This window comes from Falco naumanni, chromosome Z (genome assembly GCF_017639655.2).
Source record: "Falco naumanni isolate bFalNau1 chromosome Z, bFalNau1.pat, whole genome shotgun sequence".
Lineage (NCBI taxonomy): Eukaryota > Metazoa > Chordata > Aves > Falconiformes > Falconidae > Falco > Falco naumanni.
In genome coordinates, this window is record NC_054080.1 from 46,970,316 (window position 1) to 46,980,468 (window position 10,153).

Consider the following 10,153-nt stretch of genomic DNA (forward strand, 5'->3'; position numbering starts at 1 on the left):
AGTTGGTCTACTAGTAGCCCTGGAGAGTATTTTTGATCTCTTACAATGGCAGGGCAGAGGGCAAAGACAGAACAGTTTCAACTGAAAGCCATTAACTTCTCTGGCTTTCTCCAAGGTAAATTTTAAATAGCAGAGTGATTGTTCAGGAGGTATGTCGACAAAGTCTGTCTCAAAGATAAGGAGCCCCAGAGGAATGGGAAGTTGGCAGAATTCCCTGCTAAGGTCTTTCGCCTACACACTCTTCCCATGGTTATTAACTTCTGTAGATAAGCTGTCTTAGAAAGGCAGTATTTTTCCTGCAAGTCTCAGGCCTAGAAACCAGGAGAGTGCAGGATTATGTAAGAGTATCACATTTTTTATGGGGTTCTGCAGAACTGGGAGGCCCTCCCGTTTCCAAAGCCACAGAAAAGTTGCCTTTGTGACCCTGTGCATATTTACCCAAGATTTCTAACTTTAAGGCTTGTACTTTCAGGACTGTCTGTTTGCTTTGGAGTCACATTGGGACACACTCTCACTACACAGTATCTTAGAGGAAATAGGTGTCTCTTAAAATAGATTTTTATTGCTTATTTTCTTCTTTTTATTTGACCTAAATTTACCCACAAGATCTAGGTATGTTGTGAGATCAGAAGCAAAAGTGCAGCAGCGTTGCCCCAAAACAGAAGAGAACTTTCAATTTAAGTTGCTGATTATGAATTTCATTACCAGTTGGCTGATCATATTCTTCTTCTCCTTTGGAGCAAACCCTCACACAATTGAAAAAAAGGAAGGAATAAAGAAGTAGCCACACATTTTACTTAATTCAATGCTAAAAAGCTGATTCTACCTACTATTTTAGAGATTACCTTATCCTTTAAGACAGGGGTCCTCAAACTATGGCCCACGGGCTGGATACGGCCCCCCAGGGTCCTCAATCCGGCCCCTGGTATTTACAGACACACACACCCCGGCGGGGGGCGGGGGGGGAGGGAAACCAAGCAGCCGCAGATGGCTGCCTGCCACTGCATCCGCGTGCCGGCCCCCTGGTTAAAGTTTGAGGACCCCTGTTCTAAGAGGTTGGTACCTTCAAGGCTATTGTGAAGTTCATGCAAGCTGATTTGGAGGGGATGGTGTCCTGGTTTTGTCTGGAATAGATGGTTGGAAGCATACCCTGTGCCCCATTCCACAGCCAGGAACACTGTCCTTGGTCTTGAAATGCAAGTCCTAAGGTGACACAGTACCCCAGAAAGAACAGGGGTGAGATAGCAGATATCATTTCCAAAACAACCTTATAGACACCTGGGCCAAAGGGCATCGCATTGAGTGGATATATCACATCCCCTGTCATGCACCAACCTCCGGGAAACCTGAACAATACGATGGGCTATTAAAGACTACACTGAGAGCAGTGGCTGGTGGGACCTCCAGACAATGGGATACATGTTTAACAAAAGCCACCTGGTTAACACTAGAGAATCTGCCAGCTGAGCTGGCCCTGCCCAGTCAAAACTTTTATGTACTCTAGAAGGGGATAAAGTTCCTGTAGTGCTTGTAAAAAATACTCTGTTGTACCTGGTTGTATTTTATGAATTGTTCAAGGGTGTAGGCACTTGGACCTTGGCAGGTGAAGGGGGGCAGTAAATAACTCGTTTGGGAATCTGATGGTGACAGGTTCTGTGCACTCTTCTGAAAGAGCAAACCTCCGGATGAAAGGCAGCTGCCCTCTGGAGAGCCTTGAGATTAAATGTAGCATCCCTGAAATGTTTTGGTGAAGAGAACATTGTTTTTAGAGATAGATGGTAAGCAGTCTGACACCAAGGGATGAGTGCTCATCTTTTCCACAGATTCTTTTTCTCTAAAATATGTTAGTCTTCTTCATGGTACATAATTGTAAACTTTTGCCTAAGAAGGGTAGTAAAAGGCTGCCAGTAGTCTTCCCCCCACCCCCCACCCCCCTTCTGTAATGATGACATTTGAGTAATGACATACTCTGATGGTCTTACCTTCATTGTAGGCAGTGGAAGAAATGTAGAGAGTCACTAAAGTACAGGCTTTTCGGGCAGTGATCCTCTTTTTCTCTATTTGTATACTACTTCACATATTGTGATACAGACTCTGTTCCTAGGTGCAACTAGATAATAACAACCACTATTATTACAGTGGAGGGTTTGAAAGAATGAATCATTATTTGTATGACTACAGAACAGGAAGTTCTGCTGGCAAATCTTTATATAAACTTGTTTTCAAGGACACATTTATGAATACCAATTTCAATGAACTTTTCTCATTCTATTTGGGAGAAGTTCTGCTTTAATTGCGCTTTATACAGCTTTGGCAAAATGAAGTGTATTCACCTCTTCAAGTCAATGCACTGAGTACCTCAACTTTTTCTGTGTCTGCTATGACTAAGTCATCTATTCCATTCAGCAGTTGTTACTATTTTCTCTGTTCAGTCTTTTACCACTAATGTAATTGTGGAAGCTCTTATTGTTCTTGATGTTCCTGGTGAGTCCCAACTCCAGATGAGCTTTGTCTTCCCTGATATGATCCCTATAAATCCAGGCAGTGCTTCTTGAGTCTCTCTTTGTAGGCTGTCTCTGCTGTGAGTCTCTGTATGGTGCCTTTTTTGTGTTGGGAGTTCTATAATGAATTTCCTGTTTTGCCAAACTGGCTTTGTGTTGTGTCTGCTTGGTTCCTGGTTGTAGAGATGGACTGTTCTTGTGTTTGAGGATGCTTTCCTCCAAGGCCAACCAACTTCACTGGGATCCTTTTTCCTTCAGAGCTGAGTCTCGTGGTATCCCACCTACCAGTTCCCTGAATGACCTGAAGTTTGCATCCCCTGAAGACTGGGGTCTGTGTTCTGATATACATCATCCTCCCTCCCCCTGCTCAGGAACTTGACTCCACTATTTCATGGCCAGTACAGCATCACCCACTGTCCATCAGCCCTGCTTGGCCCATACAGCACCTGTGTAACAGGAAGCTATCCCCAACACCCTCCAGCAATCTCCTGGATGGCTGGTGTCGTGGGTGTCCCAATGCATTAAATTTCCCAATGAGGGTGGGGGTCAGTGATGCAGAGCCTTCCTCATGTTCAAAGAAAGCTTCATCAGTTTCCTTATCCTGTTTGGTGGTCTGTTACATACTCCACCAGTGTCACACTTAGCAACCTCTTTTCCAACCCTGACCCACAGGCTGTTACCCAGACCTGAGCCACACACATCTGAGCTAGTCCCTCACATGGAGGGCAGCCCACTTCTTCCTCGTCCCTGCCCGTCTCTCCTGAAGGGCTTGTCTCCATCTGCCACAGCACTCCAGTTGTCTAAGCTGTCCCACCAGAATGCTTGCGTGGAAAATACTTTGTTGTATGCACTCTCTTTGAACATCTCAGTCTATTGTCTTCATTAAACTCTAATCAGTGAAATGCTACATGGCAAAAGCCATCAGCTCCTAGGCAGTCAGGTGCTAAGCTGTTTTAGGGCTTTAATTATCAAATTGAATGCATTCAGTTCTATTTGCTTCTTGATAAAATGCAAGTCTGAGCTGTAGAACAGGCAGGAAAATCTGTATATTTTGTATTAATCTGAAACCCTGGTACATTACATTCTTAAGCAGGTAAAGGTAATCTACATTACTTGAACAGCCCAGAGCAGGCCTTGACGAGTTGGAAACCTCTGTGAATACAGTGAATGGGTGCCTCAGCTAGGCTGGCTGTGTTGATCCTAGCCAGTGCTTCTGTTTCCTTTCCTCATTGTGCTAATGGCACCTCAGTCTTGTCCAAAATGATTTTAACCTTCAGAACTTAACGTGCTCTCAAACACACGTCAGTTCACAGGCTATTCTGCATAGTATACCTACTCTTTGTGCAAGTCCTCGCATCTTGCTCTTATATGTCTTGTTTTCACCCTTTAAGAGCTCTTTTTTATGTTTTGATACTTTAATACTTTTGTTCTTTGTTTTCTGCTGATGCTTCAGATAGTTTTGTATTAGTGGATTACTCGGTGTCTGGCTCAGCTATTAATTTAGTTTCTCTAATTGCTGCATTATTTTAAAAACACAATCAACATGCAGAATATGATCCATACTTTGATAGCCTGTACTTGTGACTCGCAAACTATATCTGACCATAGGGACCACAGATTTCTGCATCCAACTGTTTTCTGCAGCACTGCAAGGAAGAAGCCCAGATGTCTGTGTCACCCAAAGCACTGCAGTTGTTTATGATACTTAGATCATCTAAATCAGTGGTCTCCAAAGTGGTGTGTGCAAGATGATCCTTTGGTGTGCAGGAATAACATATTAGGACTTCAGCAATGCATGTAACTTAATACTGGGTGTGCGTGCTCAAAAATGTTTCACTAATAGGGATGTGCAATCAAAGAAGTTTGGAGACCACTGATCTAAATGATGCCAGTCAATCACATACATCAAACCTGTCTGCTATAGAAAAAGAATTTCACAGAACCCAGAGAATTAGCATGGTGTTGTGCACCAAGTGCCTCAGATGTCATAGCATTTAGTTGTATTTGAAAAAATACATTTATTCTTTCATAAAGAAATTACTGAAGCATTTTAACCAAGGCTCAAATATATTGACAACATTGATCATGTTGTATTAAGCATTGATTGTTCAGCTTTTAAGCACATAAAACTGGAGACCTTTCTCTACCTCCTGAATCTTTCAGAATACTCTGCTGCCGGTCCATGGGAACAGGGTATGTGCTGAAATATGTTTACAGTATGAGTTTGGGATATGCTGTTTGTATCTCAGTCTGTCTGAAATATGTTTCATTGACTAAGTCTTGGCTTTATAAACACAGTTATGTTTTACATATTGTTGTGGTTTAACTCCAGCTGGGAACCAAGCCCCACGCAGCCGCTCACTCACTCCCTACACAGTGGAATGAGGGAGAGGATCGGAAGAGTAAAAGTGAGAAAACTCGTGGGTTGAGATAAAGACAGTTTAACAGGGAAAACAAAAGCTTCACACATAAGCAAAGCAAAAGAAGGAATTCATTCACCGCTTCCCATGGGCAGGCAGGTGTTCAGCCATCTCCAGGACAGCAGGGCTCCGTCACGTGTAATGGTTACTTGGGAAGACAAACACCATCACCCCAAACACCACCTCCCATCCCCCAGTTCCTTCTTCCCCCAGCTTTATATGCTGAGCATAATGTCATATGGTCTGGAATATCCCTCTGGTCAGTTGGGACCAGCTGTTCCGGCTGTGTTCTCTCGCAATTTCTTGCCCACCCCCAGCCTGCTCATGGTGGGGTAGGGTGAGGAGCAGAAAGTCCTGGGATCTGGGTAAGCCCTGCTCAGCAATAGCTAAAATATCCCGGTGTTATCATACTGTATCCAGCACAAATCCAAAACACAGGCCCATGCCAGTCACTAACAAGAAAATTAAATCTACCCTAGCTGAAACCAGCACATATATCCAAAGTATGGAATTTGTAGAATGGTATATAAGTAGAGATAGATGAGCATTTTAATAAAAGATATTACTTTACAAATTACTAATCAGAGGCTGTTGCTTGACAAAAAATATAGTTTATGTAATTTCACTAACAACACCATCAGCCATGTGTCTTGAAATGGATATGCACATTTTTCATTTACTGAAATCTTTGCTGCTAGTAAATGAGTTTTATAGAATTTTTCATAATGAATATAAATAATAAATAGATTAATTTCAGATGTTGTAAACAATTTCATGACCTTCAGAAAATTTTCTACTGTTTATCTCTGTAATGCCCTTGAGATATCTCTTTAGTTTTCCCTAGTTGCTTCATATTTTGCATCACGTTCTTCTATGTTGTCTGTTTCAGTCTTGGTTGTCTATGAGTTCTTTGAAAAAAGGAGTGTGTTATACTTAAAAATGTACATGAATAACATAAAAATGAAAAGCCCTTATATCAGAAGTGTATCTGGGAGATAAATCAGATTCTCAGTATATTTTCTGATGCTTTAGTTTTGGCTTTTGGTGATTTTTTTTTTTCTTCCTTTGGTAACAGACCTTCACTTCAGCTCGGTTGAAAAATGACATAGGTACCTACACAAATCTTAATTCAGACTTCTTTTTCAGTTTTTCATTTTCTTGGACCCCATTCTGGTCTTAGTTACATCAGTGGAGATTCAGAATAGCTGAATGATAGCTGGTAAAAAGTGCTTAAGAAACACTAACATTTGAAATGTAGAAAATCTCTGCATGATTTTAATTTATGTTGCATTACAGTCAAAAGTAAAAATTCCAGTGACTCATGTACATTTACTGTAAACTGGGTGACAGCAGTTATGGCAAAGCTGAGCACCGTTGAAGATGTCATTCTGAAGTGTTAGCAAATTCTACCAGAACATGTTAGCTGCTGGTTTTTTTTGGTGTTTAGTTTATTTTTTTAACTTTTTTTTTTTTTTTAAAGGGACAAGAGGACAGGCTGTTTGCTTTATTCAGCCATGTCTCTTCCTCACAATGATTCTCCTGAGAAAACTGCAGTACTAGTGGCATACATTCACTTCTTTTGATAATCTTTTAATTTTCTATATTTTTTTTGCTATGTTTAAATACGATACAGATATCGTCACTCAGACTGTAAGGGATTTCTGCCCAATCTGTTATGTTATTTAATCTGACAATTAAACATTGCCTTAATCTTCCTTGTCAGATTTCTCTGTATTTTGGGGCATCTCCGAGGCAAAGATTAAACTGTACTTGTGGTGTGGGATGACCATGTGTCCTGGTATAGATAGCCTGAAATGTGACCTGGTCTCAGTCTGGGAGAATCAAGAAATATGTTTTCATTTTTCACAGAGGAGGAAAATATTTACAGGTGGATGTCATGGGTGTAATGTTAATAAATGATGAGGTAGAAGACTGAGGTAGGCAGAGAAGCTGCCTTATGAAAGCAGGTGGGTTTGCAGTGCCTGTTTGTTCAATACAGCAGGGCAATGTCCTGATTTGTGTAATGCAGTTGGTGATGGCCAAATTCTTTGGGTCTGTGCAGCTGTACACACCCTACTAGGATACCCAGCTCTACTTGTGAACAAAGTTTGCCTTGTCTTAATGCAGTTCTTGGTGTCTGATGTAGAGATAAACTAATCCTTTTTGACCAATGCTGGGACGTATTTGATATGAAAGATAATTTCTTCAGGGCAGAGCAATTACTCAGATTTCTGGGTGACATCAAAAGATTCCTGCAATAAGGGGAGGTTTTAATTTGGATTAGGCTGCCTTTCTATCTTTTCAGAGTGGGATTCTTTTGAGCTAATTTGGATTTGTGGCTTATGATTTGTTTACCACAGAGATGTAAATATTTGGCAGGACACCACTGGTAATGATCTGTGGATGTTCTCATTCAGTTTCAGGAAGAAAAAAAACCCACAAACAGCACAACTTTATCTTTCTCCTCACAGGAGTTTTCAGGACAATACTATTTTTATTTTCTCTGATGCTGGGAAGAGCTCAGGGATAATTCATCAGTTCGCTCAGAAAATAACTTCTAATCTCCATTCCCTATAACCCAACAATTTCATGCGCTGTTTTGTGGGAACCCCATGAGTACCACAGTATTGGGTCAAAACCAACCTATAGTAAATTTTCTCAGAGAATGAAAATTGTTAATGTGAATTGGTGGAACCATGAAATAAATTTACCCTTTTAAGTTGCTTAAATCCTCCACACAAAAGAGCCCCAGGAATTCTTATGCCTTGGAGCTAAGACTGGATCAATGAAATAGAAAGGAAAAAGCTTTACATCTGCAGCCATATGGAGACTCATGCAATACTAGCAAAGCTGTAATGAATGGGTTTCCAGGGTGCTGGGTGTATAGAGGCCAAATTTATTTTATGACTAATATGGAACATTTAAAAGGCCGGAGTTTTAAAGGCATAGCTGAAACTTGCATAGCAGGATGAGAATGTTACCCAGTAACAGGAATAAGAAAGAGTTCTGCTTACTTAAAATACTATAGATTATTCATTATACAAAGCATTACTTAGAGTTATTGGTCTTTGAAAATTTGCTTCCTGCTTAAGTTTTCAACAGTGCTTAACTTAGGGATAGGAATTATGCTAACTATTCAATGAGCGTGAAAGTACCTTTTGTGGGATAAGCTTTTGATAGCCCCTGATTTTGAGCTATTTATATTATTAAATTCTTTTATAGAATTATTTACATTGTGTATTATATGTTTTTTATAGTTTTATTTGGATCTCAGAGCTAGGTATGTGTACCTAACAATCCATGTAATTTGTACACCAAAGAAAAGTATTTGTTACACGAAGCAAACTGTTAAATGTAATTTGGCTTCCCAGGAAAATACATAGTTTAAAAGCAGTATTTGTGTGCTTTCAAAATAAACTAAACAAATAAAGACGAAAATCATTCAGACACGTTAGATGGACATACATTTAAATAGAAACAATACATATTTTAAGTAACAGGGTGAGGGCTGATTTTCTCTTCTGATACACTCTTTCTCTTGTTTACATCTTTGCACTGAGGACAGACTACTTCAGTATTGGGAACATAAAAAGAGTTTGTTTGAGCTTTGGTTCAATTCTCTTGTGTCTAAAAATGATGGCCACAAATACATGCCTGCCTGGAAAAAACAGTGATCAGTACACACATAATTTTTCTGTACAAAGTTAGGGGGTTTTATGTTAAAATGTTCTTTTGGGACAGTAAGCAGTAACTGAAAATTTGTGTATTGTGTAAAGCCTATCACCTTCAGAAAGCACTGGTATAAAAGTTGCTTGGTGAAACTAAAAGCGTACATCCCCTTTTAACGAATGTGCTAACAATATTCTGATATCCTGCTTACTATTTTGAATTTTTAAAATGTTCTGTGGCATGTGGAAAATGCAGTTACAGTACTTTGATGTGCTATAGTGTATGCATGTATATGAAATGGCATGGTAGCACCTATTGCAGTTTTAAGGTGACTTAACAGGCACTTCTCTGTAACCACGTAGTTACTTATTAGTAGAGTTTCATTAACTGATAACACCAAATTTATAGGTAACAGTACATTTGCAAGCACTCCAGAAAGCTAAAATGTCTCCGCTGTATACCCTAGTATTTCTGCTGTAACTCACACAGAGGTTAAAACACTACTTCTCCAGAGAACCTAGCGGCCTGGTGCAACCAGACAGAGATATCCTTTAAAGAAAGTGTGTTGGCAAAGTTCCTGCAAGCCACACCTTGAATGTGAGCCTAGTATGTGTCCTTCAAGGTATCCAAGGTACACCACCTAGAGCTCCGTCAAGCCAAAATTCCTAAAAGCTTTTGAAGATCTTGACTTAAGTGACTTCTAAAAGGTATGTAGCAATTCAAGAAAACCAAGATGTGTATTAATCTGATTTTCACAGCCGCTGGTTTCATGTAGTGGCCAGTTTGGTCTTCTGCAAATGAATTCTTTGCATTCCAGTCCAGTGTTCTTGCTGTGGAGGCACAGAAGATGTTTACTTAAGTTGTGAATATAAAAACATTCATGAAAATCTTTCACTTACAAGCCATTTGCCTCAGACTCTTTTCACAAGTGTCTGTCTGCTTGTTTTGGCAAGCATTTAAACTATAACATAGCCTACTTTAAAAGCCTTGTAAGTATAACCAAATGGAGGTCATTTTCATTAAGATATCAGTTTGTCATTCATGTTGCATTTCCAGAAGTAAGATATTTTTGGATAAAGCATGCAACCACTGCTGAGAATGTCATTTGGAACTTAATGAATATGCAAAATTAGCAAATCTGAGGAAGCATTTCCTTCATTGCACTCCAAAAGCACTATGAGGCTAGAGAAAACTTCATGTTACCTGCCTCTTCATTTCTCAGCACTAGGAGATGTGTGCATCCCTGACCCCTTCTAGGTGTCTGATGGCATCAGTTTCTAACTTCCATTTTTCCCTTTGGTAGTCTTACTACAAATAAAATAACAAAGATAATTTGTTTATAAAAGAGTAAAGAAGGTGTTTACCTAGGCTTCAATGTAAGATGATGATACAGCAGGGAATGCAGATGCAGCAGGGAGAGCTGTCTACCCAAGTTCACCTGCCAGACTGTTCTGCCATTTTGGGTAATGCTGCAAGCTCCTTTGCATTTTAATCTGAAATAATAAAAAAATCCAGGTATTGCAAAATTGATCTATAATGTTTTGTCTATAATATTGATCATAA